General features: G+C 36.6%; 1 protein-coding gene across 1 annotated transcript in view; it reads left to right on the top strand.

Annotated features, from left to right (window-relative positions):
• Positions 1 to 12,460, top strand: part of LOC150098916 (alanyl-tRNA editing protein Aarsd1) — a 113,095-nt gene that overhangs the window by 67,544 nt on the left and 33,091 nt on the right. The gene's annotated exons all lie outside the window — the stretch shown is intronic.

Genomic DNA, 12,460 nt, shown 5'->3' with positions numbered 1-12,460 from the left:
TGCTTGTTTCATTTAAGAGTTTTTCAAAGTAATTACTCCATACTTCAAGGATATCTTTTTCTCCTGTTTTCATGTCACCTTTATCATCTCTAACTCCTTTTACAGCACTCTTTCCTCCATTCCTAAGCTTCTTCAACAATCTCCAGAATATTTTGCCACCTTCTTGATATTTATTTTCTATATTCTTGCCAAAGTCCTCCCATGACTTTTGTTTAGCTAGTTTTACACACTGTTTAGCTTTCTTACATTTGTCTCTGTATTCTCTAAGAGCACAAGCTGACTTATTTTCCAGGAACTTTTGATATGCTTTCTTCTTTTCCTTCACTGCCTCTTTAACTTCCTGTGTCCACCAGGGAGTTCTGATGTTTTATCCTTACAGACAACCTCACCACATGCCTCTCTGGCAGAATCAATCAATGTTTTCTTCAGAGTTTGCCACTGAATCTGCAAGGTTTGATTCCTGTTCTCAAATTCTTTCATTTTTTCTTCAATAATCTTTGTGTATTTTAGTCTACGTTCACATCTGAGAGCTGCTAACTTTCTTAAAACTTTCTTACATGTTATTCTTTTCAATATGAAATTCAATTTTATCCTGCTCAAGACTAAATAGTGATCACTTCCAATTTCAAATCCTCTGTACACTCTGGTGTCCTGCACCAGGGAGAAAACATCACTATCAACAATAACATAGTCAATGAGACTTTTCTTATTCCTAGCCTCTTCTCTCCATGTGAATTTGTGCACATTTTTATGTTGGAACATGGTGTTAGTAATAACCAGTCCATGTCCTGAGCAGAAATTCAACAGATATTTGCCATTATTATTAGCTTTGCTCTTTTCTCCAAATTTTCCCAAAATATTTTTGTATGTCTCACAATCATTTCCTACTCTGCTATTTAGATCCCCAACAAGGACCAACTTTTCCTTTTTCATTGTGTCAGTTGCTTTTTCTAAAGCATCAAAAAATTCCTCCACTTCTACCTTAGTAGAACCTTCTGTGGGACCATAGGCACAAATAAGTCTCATCGTCCAGTTCTCCATTCTCATATTTGCCCACATTACTCTACTTGAGACTGACTGCCATTCAAGAAGATTAGCCTCGTATTTTGTGTTGAATACTATGGCTACTCCTTCTTTTCCTTGATTGTCATTGCCTGAATATAACATTTTGTATTTATTGCTCAGAAAGATCTCACCAGTTTTGGTCTTTTTTGTTTCAGTCACCCCTATTATGTCGATCTGGTACTTATCTAATTCCTCAGCTACCTCCATTTCTTTGCCATTCAGGCTTCTTACGTTGATAGTACCGATCTTTAACTCTGGTGATGTTGATTTGTGGTTTGTTTTCAGATTTGTTCCAGTAACTGACTTTTCGCTGTTCGCCCTAGTTCCCTGGCGAAAACAACGGGGGCCTTGTTTAACCGGGCGACGCCCCAGCTGGCATGAAATTTTGTCATGTTGTACCATCATTTTTTATTTTGGTAATCACTCTTTATTTAAGTAAAAAAAAAATTTGGGGTAAGAGTTTGGAGTTGAACTATGAAGGGATGTTGAATAGGTACTGCATGTGTTTTAACAAATTTAGAATTTGTAGAAAATGCACACAACAGAATTGAATGACTATATGAAAATGGAGTGAATTTATTTTTTTTTTTATATATTGGTTCCATACACGAGAAGTTGAGGGACCTATAAGCACATCAGTGCTATATGTGCAGTTCAGATGAGGTAGAAGTTTACTGGTTTTTGTCTGGGGAATACTTCTTGAGAAAGGCTGGTCCAGATTTGAGGACAGAAGTGGGCAGAATAAAAAAGAATGAATAGAAGCAGGTTCAGTGTGTTTGCAGCTGCATAGTAAAGTTGTACATGTATTGTATACAGCTATTTGCTGATGATGCAAAGATAGGAAAGATAATTAGGAATGCTGCTGATATGCAGTACTTGCAGAATGATTTGAATAGGCTAGAATTGTGAGCATAGGAAAATGGATGTCAGTTCAATGTCATCAAATGTAAAGTCATTCACTTTGGCATGATTAGATATCCAGTATGGTATTATATTGGTGTGGATTATGCTAGAATAAACTGATGAGGCTAGGGATCTTGGACTGTTAGCAGATAGGAAGCTGAAGTTGGGGACATGTAGCAAAGATTGCAAATAGAACTCAAAAGATAATTGCAATGCTGAAACGAATGTTCACATGTAAAGATAAGGATATCATTTTGCCTCTTTACAAGGCCTTGATAACACCTCACTTGGACTATTGTGTACAGGTCTGGTCTCCTGGTTTCCGTTGTGATTCTGATATATTGGAGAGAGTGCAAAGGAGAGTGTTAAAAATGATATCAGGATTGTAGAATACTGATTATGAAGGCAGATTAAGAATTTGTAGACTGCAGACACTTGCAAACAGGAGAAAGAGGGGTGATATGATTGAGACTTAAAAACTTCTGAAAGGGTCATACAGGATTTCAGTTGATGGAATTTTTCAATTTATGAAGACTGGGGGAAAGGGCAAGAGGGCAGCCTTGCAAGCTGAGAATGAATACTGCTAAGAAGAGGATGAGGACTAAATTTTTCTCTCATAGGGTGATGTGTGATTGGAATGGATTGCCATTGGATGTTGTGAGTGCAAGCAGTGCGAATGAATTCAAGAATAAATATGATAGCTGGTGCATGTAGTATGTGGCTTCCCTCGATGAGTCCCTGACTACTTGGAGGTCTCACTTAATAATAATAATAATTAATAGGTGCAACAGAAAGTGGAAGAATGATTGTTGCCAATTCACTGGAGCAGTGTCATGGAAGTACCTGCAGAATATACACTGTGCCTGTGAGGAAGAGACTGAAGCGAGTCTGCAAGAGAGAGCATCTATAAGCCTAATTGCTAACCTCTGGACAACATTAAGGATTTTAAAGGAAATTTTAGGTGCACCTCCTCAAACCTGTGAACTATATTCTAAACATGGGCAGATTTGGGATTTGTATCTAGTGAAGAGTTAGTTGGGGTGTAAAATAGGCTCTTGAAAAATGAAGAGAATGCCAAGTTACTTGGATGCTGAGGAGGCTGTTGATGTGACATTGTTATGCCAGGAAAGACTGGAGGTAAACATTAGTCGAAGCAAAGAGATCTGATCTTGTCTGGTGATTTGCGTATTACTGAGGGTAAGGTTAGGTGAGCTGGGATTTCTTTTGCATGAGAAAAGGCAAGACTGTGTTCTGGTGGCATTGAAAACAAGGTTGTCTTTGCCCCATTAAAGGATAGTATGATTTGGGGTGTAAAATAGGTCACTAGTTGTAGATGATCTTGTAGCCTGGGATATCAGAGTACTGCATAGTTTGTCAAATGAATAGGATGAGTGGAGAATACTGTCATCTGCAAAGCTGTAGATAGGATTAGTGGTTATTGTGAGTAAGCCATTTCTGTACAGGAAAAAGAGAGTAGGTGATAGGACAGAGCCTTAAAGCACTCTATTGGTGATGGAGCTCAAAGATAGATTGTCATCTACCATGACTAAGAGAATGACCAGAAAGAGCTGACTACTAATTACAGAGTGGCAGGGAGACCAAAGGATGGCAATTTGTTTGGTTTGGACTATCTGAATGTCAAGGACAACAGCACAAGTTTCTCTGAGCCTTTCCATTGTACATATCCAGTGGTGGTTGATGTAAGTTATGAGGTCAGCTGTGTGGATCTTGAATGGCAGAATCCGTACTGGTGGGTGTTGGCTTTGTCTTTCATCCAACCTTATATTTGCCAGCTGTTGGTTGACCCCACTTTCAGACATAAAGAAAATTTTTATTATACTGCGCCGCTCTATGTTTGAAATTACACAGTCATTGTGAAGGAATCAAGCATCAAATAGCACAACAGCAACGTGAACTTACTACAGGCCGAAATTTTCTTACTTATACATAGGGTTTCCCACAAGATTCGTATTTTAATGAGCAGTGCAATGAAACTGAAATTAGGCAAGCACAGGAATCAAGTTAAACAAGATAATTTAATTCTCTCACAAAATTATTCTTACATAAGAAACAAGAACTCTATTAATATCAATACAATAAGAAAATAATTTATGCATTCAATAAAGTATTAAGATTCTACTCAGCTGAGTGCATCATTTACTGCTAGAACTTACATATAATAAGGCTTTCACAATTCTCATCCGTTAGGATTTCAACTTAGTTTTACTTTAAAAAACATCAATATTCAGCAAGACACTTAAAAATTAATTCTTTTTGGTCTCATAGAATAATCATAAACTTCAATTTTATCAAACACTTAGCTTACATCATCAATATCTATCAGAGGATTAAAATAGTTCTTAAAAGGCTCAGTCTTGAATTTACATATACATTGTGAGATAACTCATTCAAACATGAACTAATTCTTCAGTGAAGTTTCTCACATTGGTTTCACAAGGAAATGTTTTATAATATCACTCATTCAAGCTTGACTAGCTGGCTCCAGCAACACAAAATTTGACCAAGTTCTCCAGACACAAGTAACACTGTCACACGTTAGTTATAGAAGACCTATTCTTACCGTATGATCATACCAGGGTAAGAATAGGTATTCTTACCGGTATGATCTGGAAATATGGAAAACTCTTATAACACTTCTAGGCACTCGATAATCTTCCGCTATAGGCAACACAAAACTTATGGTATTCCTGAGTTCAATAACTTATTTGTTAAGACTGGAAAATGTATTTTCTTGCTCGCAATAACTTATCTTATGATAAATCTCGATCATATTATTATCCTTTCACTCGGGTAAATTCCTTTACAAGGTGACAGGAAACTATAAATAAATATGAGTTCAAAGTAAGATTTAATAAAATTGGAGCAAATTTCCAAATCTTTGTTACGTCATACGATCCCAGGTTAGATCACATCTTACGACCTTCCTACACTCTCTCCATTTTCCTTCCTCTATCTCATAAATCCTCTCTCTTTTATCTGCCCAAACTTGTTCTTTTCTGCTCTTTCAGTTTACAACGAAATTCCATGTGATCATTGTACAGTTCCCAACGCTAAGGCACGTGCTATCTCAAAATAACTTAGTTTTTTGAAGCAGCCAATCAAATCACATTAGCAGAGTCCCTTAGAAATACTTTCACTTTCAGTAACAACAAATAAAATACATATATTACAGTTCACTTAGGATACATTTACAAGTTAATATAAAGAATTTATATAAGATAAATAACTAAAAAAAATTACAATTATTATTTCAATGAACAAAAAACAGTAAGTGTTTAAATTACAATTTAGGAGCAAACTTAGCTCAGGAAATGCAATTTATGTTAAATCATGAATGAAGTATTAATAATCATAAAACTCTTCATTCACAATTTAACAAACTAATTACAGAGTGGCAGGGAGACCATACGTTGCAATTTGTTTGGTTTGGGCTACCTGAATGTCAAGGACAACAGCACAAGTTTCTCTGAGCCTTTCCATTGTACATATCCAGTGTGGCTGATGTAAGTTATGAGGTCAGCTGTGTGGATCTTGAATGGCAGAATCTGTACTGGTGGGCCTCTAATAGTGAAGGAATTGGCTATTGATGACTTTCTCCATTACTTTAGAGAGGGCAGTGGTGATGGCAATTTGTCAGTAGTTTGATGGTGAACTCCTATCACTCCTTTTTGAAATAGGATGAATATGAGATTACTTCCATGCATTGGGATAACTACCAGATATGCTTTGTCTCTATAATAAATTATAGCGACAATGGCAGGATGAGTGTTAGCTCTGGAGCACAATGCTTGAAAACAATTGTACAGATGCCATCAAGACCAGAATACTTTTTAGTATCCAAGTTATTTAGTAGTTTTCTGATGACTTTTTGCAGAAAAACTATAGGAGGTATACAGTGCTTTGATTCCAGTATGGTAGGAGGTAATTTCCATTGGTCACGTATGCAGGAGTTTGAAGAAAATAGTGATGTCATGGGTGAAGTAACAGTAGTGCTATTAGGATGAGAGAGAGAGAGCAGTGGAGGTGCAGAAGTTTCATCCAATGGCTTTAGCAACCAGAAGATACAGCTTCCATTTCAACAGGAGATGATTTTCTGCTGGTGGCCTTTATGAAACCAGATTTAGATCTGTTGATAACTGATATGCATATGTTGCATGCTTTGGTATAGCAGAGTATGAAGCTGGAGTTCTTGTTGCAAGCCACATGCAGTCAGCTGAATTTTTTTTTTCTTTGACTGTGTTGACACATTTTTGGCTTGGTATTTTACTACAAGCCGGATAAGGATTATGGGTTGAACGGGAGGATGAAGGCCTTCACATCAGTGAGAATAATTTCTGTGATTCATTTCTGTAGGTGTTAGAGTCAAGTGAGTGGAAACAATAGTCAGACCAAGGAAAGGAGAGTAGAAATTCTGGAGGTCATCCCAACTGACTTCTTTGTAGTGGCAGAGGATGCAGGTCATGAGTGGTTGGAGGAATGGCATTCTGAGAGAGGAGAAGTGACAGTGTATCTGGAAGGAGAACAGAACATAAAAAGATCCAGAGTATTTGGAGAGAGTGAAGTGGATTGTCAGGGATTTAAGTGGTAGATGTACAATTGTGTTAGGTCATTACTTATAGCAAAGGCTTTTGCTTCTCTTCCTGTATGGTTGGTGGTGTGGAGTAGGGGAGCCAGTTGGAATTGTAGATGTTGAAGTTGCCCAGGAAGATGACCTCACTATTTGGAGACATAAATGCAACAAATGAAAGTCAATAAATTGGGCAAGAAAACCTTGAGTCAGAGAAGGTCAAAAGTGGGGGATTCTAAATTAGCCATTCTCTGGCAGGTGATGTCAGATTTCACAAAGGTACAGGTGTCATGCTTGTGGTGAAAAGAATCATTAGTTTGGGCACCGGAGATGGACAGTAGTAGATGTTACTGCAATCTGGATTTCTGTCAGGAATAAGATGTGTGGTCTGAAAACTGCAAGTGATGGTAGATATCATTTATGTTTGTCTTAATGCCATGGATGTGAAAGTGAGTTTTTAGTGAAGAGATTCTGGCATAGTTTGCATGTTGTGGCCAGCTGTGATGAGACTTTTTTTGATAGAATTAATTTATGAGGGATATTTGCTTTTGTCACAGTGTCACTGTTATTGTTTGTGAGAGTCTTCATGAGTTTGATTAAACAAAAGGATATAGTGGCAACATGCAGTGAGAGAAGATAGACTCTTGGACATGACATCCATACAAAGGGAAACCAGTCTCCATGCCATGACATGGCCTCGACAGTACCCCCCCCTCCACTACTTGGGCTTCCTCTCCAGGTGTGACCTGGCAGAGTATGTGGCAGATTTTGCCAGTTGATTGGGAAGCCTCCTGGCTTGTTACTGACAGGTTCTGACCCATGGATTAACTGGCAGCAGGTATACATCACCACTGTTTTAACTTATGTACCCTCAAAATGGAAAAGTTTGTGTGTTACCAAGTATGTCTGTCATGGCCTTGAAGGCTATCATTCACTGCATGGAGAAGAAACAGGAGGACAGAAACCAGAATTCCTGCTCTGGAGACTCAACATAGCATTTGCCACTTCAGATCTCCAGTAAGCCAGGCACTCTACCACCTAGTGTCCAGTTGGCATTTCTCCAACTATGAAGGTATCCCTTTGTAACATGCTTCTGATTTGCTGGTTTTGCCAGAGCCCCTTTTGTCCATTAGTGAGAATTAGTAAGAGATGGGTCATTAATCAACTAATTTCCCTCATATATTGAGCTAAATATTTTTAAAGAGTGTTTAGGGTCACCATTAGAAATGTCAGAACAGTATTCGATGGTTGAATGGATTTGTATAAAGTTAATAGCTGTTCAGAGGTAAAGTAGTAAAAAAAAAACTGATTTTTTCATTGTTGAGCATTATTTGTTTTGTGCTAATGCCAAGAGGGAGAGATTCTAGTTAGAATCAATCCCAAGAAGAGAAATTTTATGTTGTGTAGAAATTAGTGAAAGGCTTGTCATTGAGACAGAGGAGTGAAGTGTATGGTATCAGCAAAAGTGTGTAGATTTACAGTCATATGGAGAATGTCATAGAAAGAAGAGAATAGGCAAAAGAACAGAGCCTTGTAAAACACTAGCATTAGTTGCATAATTTGATTTTGATGGATAATAATCCATCCACCATCACACATGATGGACATCCAGACAAAAAAAAAATTGTGAAATCAGTTGGAGAAGTCAGAAGACATAATGGAAGCTTACTTAATAGGACTGTGCTGAAAACACAATTAAAGGTTTTAAAAATATCAAGAGCAACCACTTGAGATTTCCAAACTTTTCCATGGCAGTTGTCTAAAGATGGTAAACAGGCAGATCCCCTGTTGATCATCGGTAATGGAATCTATCCAATTGATCACTTATTGCATGAGAGGCTTCAAAGTAGTGCAGAAGTTGAGTGTTAATAGTTTTCTCTGTTATTTTAAAAAATAACTTAAGTGAATGAAATTGAATGATAATTACATGGGAAAGATTTGTTATCCTGTTTAGGAAAAGGTTGAATATTGACCAATTGTCACACTATGGGATAGATACCAGTGGAATAGGAGAGTAGAAAAGTGATGCAGAAAAAGAGCAGCTCTGTAAAATTTCATCAATACCAACAGAGTTTTTTTATATATCCAGTTTGGACAAGATTCTGCTGATCTCTTTTTGACAAAAAATCAAGGCAGCATTGAATGTTATGTGGTTGAAATGATAAAAGGACATTTATGCAAGAATTAGAGGGAAGAATAAGAAGCCAGGAAATTGTCATTTTCTGTGGGTAACTATGCGGTCAACCCATCCAAATGCAAAAGAGGGAAGAAGAGTTGGACAGAAGTTATGGCCAGTAGTTGTTTTATAAGCGACACAAAAGATTGGCTGCCATTTGGATGTAATGCAAGTTTCCTTGTTTTGATCCTTTCAGAATTGATTTTGTGTATACTGATTTGCTTGCAGCAATTTCAGACTTTGATGTAAACAGAAAAGGAAGATAGAGATTTCAGTAAATGCCAATTCCAGTATGCCTGATTCTATTTTTGTACAGCTTTGGCACACTTCTTGGAGAACCAAGGCTTAGATAACGGATAAGAGTTTAAGGTGAAATGGGAATAAATTTTTCCATGCCAATAAGAATAGATTCAGCAATGCATTCAGCTCATATGTTTGGATCAAAAGATGAAAATAATAATCTCACTAGGAAATTGAAATAGGACATAACAGTCATGAAGATCATTATGCTTAATATTCTTATAACGCCAGATAGCACGTGGATGTTATTCCATGGGAGGAGAAATCAAGACTAGTTTAGTGTGAATTGCCTAGAAGACAAACAACATACTTATATGGAACACTAGTGAGGAAAAGATCTAGAACATATTTGGAGAGTGGTTAAGAATATGTATTATTTTGGCATGTGAGCAACTTGTGTAAGATCATTGATGATACATCTTAAGGCAATAGGACAGATATGTCCAAATATGGATTTTGCCATACTACATATATGCAATAGTATGAGGCCATTTTGAGAATTTGTTACACCACGTATAGATAGAGGAGAGATTTTGTAGTTCATGGCAGGTGTATTGGGTAGAACTTGGGGGTCATCCCTGGATGCTAATTAAGGGTATGGTGTGAAATAATGTGAAGTCCAGATTCATAGTGTATAGTGAATGAATGGAATAAGTTGCCAGTGGATATTATAATTGCACCGTTGGTGAATCTATTTAAGAGAGATATGATAGGTAACAAGGTATTACACACTCCTCCCTCAATGAGTTACTGATTTTATTAACAATAATATAATTCATAAATTCAGGAACTCTTTGAAGGAGGAGTGTGTAATATCTCTGATTTCTTGCTTAACATGGTTTCTCTCCATATAAATTTAGAAACATATTTGGAACCTGAAATCTGGTATGTACTTGCCATTATTATTTGACCTTCTCCTTTCTCCAAATTTTCCCAAAATATATCTGTGTGTCTGAGATTTATTTCCTGCTCTCTCCACTCAAAAACTTCCTCTACTTCTTTCTTCTTAAAACCTTCATTGGGAAGCACAAGTAAGTCTCATTGTCCAACTCCTCCATTTTGTAATTGTCCCCATTCAAGAAGTTTAAGAACTAAACTTCTTGAATCAGTTATGTTGACATGGGACTTCTCTAAGGCCTCTGCTGACTTCACTTCTTTTTATTGATGGTACCTGTTTTCAGTTCTTCTGAGGTTATATCAGTGGCCAACTTTTCACCATTTGACCTGGTTCAGTGTTTAAAAACAGCAGGATCCTTATATGAATGGACAACACTCCCGGCATCATACATGATTACGTTGTAACAGCACAAAATATATGTACTTTCATCCAATACAGAAATGCATAAATTAAATCCCAGCTGTCATTCCCATCTTTGTTCAGCATCCAATGAAAACATAGTAAGCTGACCACATTTCCTTGAGACAAAAACAGGTCATTGGGATGGCATTGGGGTTATATAATATTCTGCATTCATAAAAAAAGTTTTATTACATAAACATATTGAGCTTACCATTATTCTTCGGTGACAGAACCCATACAAAATTTAGTAGACGTAGAAGGGAGAGGGCTGTATTTCACCATGATTGTACCATGAATATTTCTCTGATGAAGTGATCTTACACAGCAAATTTTGTTCTTTCAACACCTTATCATAAAACTTCTCACACTCCACGACACAAATTTGTTCCTACAACTAACATAGCCCTCATTGTCTCAACACTTAATCTAGATTTCTCCTTTGACCACATACTGTTCATAACAGAAAATATTCTCTCAACAGGTGTTGTACTTCCTGGAAGACAAAGAATAAACTCTACAATATTACACAAGTCTTGAAAATCTAAGCATTTTTTCGCACATTTCAGAAAAAATCTGTACCCATCTATCAGATACAGGAATGTTTTTATCCAACTGCCTCACAATTATAAATTTTATGAGGGTCTACTGATCGAATGCACGAGTTTCTTCTGTTTCAGTGCATGTGATGAGTTCTCGTTCAGGCTATCTTGTATCTCTTTCCATTCAGGTGTCTTCCTTAGTAGTACCCACTTAAACTTCTCAGTGTTTCCTAAACTGCACTTCCACTTGTTGACATATTCTAAGCTAGTTTCATAGAAATTCTCAACTGCCTTAAAAAATTTGGTCTCATTAATTTATCCTGAATCTACTAACATTTTCAGTTGTTTTTTAACATCAGTAGTTACAAACACTTCACTTTTTCTGGACTCAAAATTGTTTACAAGATTTTCAATAAGCTTTAAAAGAGGTATACCGTGAGTAGACATATCGATACAAAATTAATAACGGAAAAAACTCGATTATAAATTTTATGAGGGTCTACTGATCGAATACACGAGTTTCTTCTGTTTCAGTGCATGTGATGATGTGATTAATAATGGAAAATAATCTTTGTACGTGAGTTTTTTCTGTTATTAAGATTTTCATTTAAGCTAATGTATGTTTGGAACGTAGACACTTGATCTCTTGCAAATGACAACCACAATTTCAAACAATTTTCACAACATAACAGGGCAATTTTCTTGAGAAAGAAAATAAGAACGAAGCCCATCAAACATGCTTAAAATTCTGTCAGTTGATGGATCCAAGGACAAAAATATTGTATTTCCATGCTCTAACAATTTAGCGTAATTGTTTCCTGCAAAGTCACAAAAGTTTTTTCAGTTCTTCAACTCTGGCTGTATATATATGGAAGTATTTGTATGCTTTCACTGCAAAACATTCAATATCAATTGGTAAACAGTCAACAGCACACTCGAGACAACAATAGTGTATAATGTGTGCCCCACAACCATTACCGATAATCTGCCTCTTCAGTTTCAGTTTCAAGTTTTTGCCACACATTATTTTTGCCAAGTCTTTTGCAACCACCAAAATTGGTGTTCATTTTATCTGCACACAAAGCAACAATTTTGTTTTGTAAAGCAAAGTTGTCGCTTCCTTCAACATAGCACACTGTAAGTTGGATGTTTCACCAGGTAAGGAAATAGTCTATAATTTTGTCTTGAAAACACCACAATTTGGCAAAAAGTACCACACACTGATTGGAAAAAGTTTGATGTCTTTTTTGTTTGATGCATCTAAACTGACTGTAATGCTTTTTGTTTTATTCAAATCCTCTATTACTTCACCCAATATGTATGCTGATAACATTGGTAATTATTGCTTTTGATTTGGTACATGCTGAGGAAAATTTTGGTTCATAAATTTTATTTATCAATGTTGAGAAGCAGTCATTTGCACGAAAACTTTGGCCATGACGCATAGTATGATAAGCAACAAGAGCTTCACTTGCTGCAGTTTTATTGCTTTCACTATCACCATCATGTCTTCTCACCATAAACGAGCTGATGTTTTTAACTGAAGCAAGTGTCTTTTCAGCATCCTTATGTTTCTGGTTATGTAGATG

This window comes from Typopeltis vanoorti, chromosome 15, assembly GCF_054136105.1.
Source record: "Typopeltis vanoorti isolate ZY-2024b chromosome 15, IOZ_Tvanoo_1.0, whole genome shotgun sequence".
NCBI lineage: Eukaryota > Metazoa > Arthropoda > Arachnida > Uropygi > Thelyphonidae > Typopeltis > Typopeltis vanoorti.
Note: the sequence above shows the minus strand (reverse complement) of the source record. Positions and strands in the feature narration are given on the sequence as shown.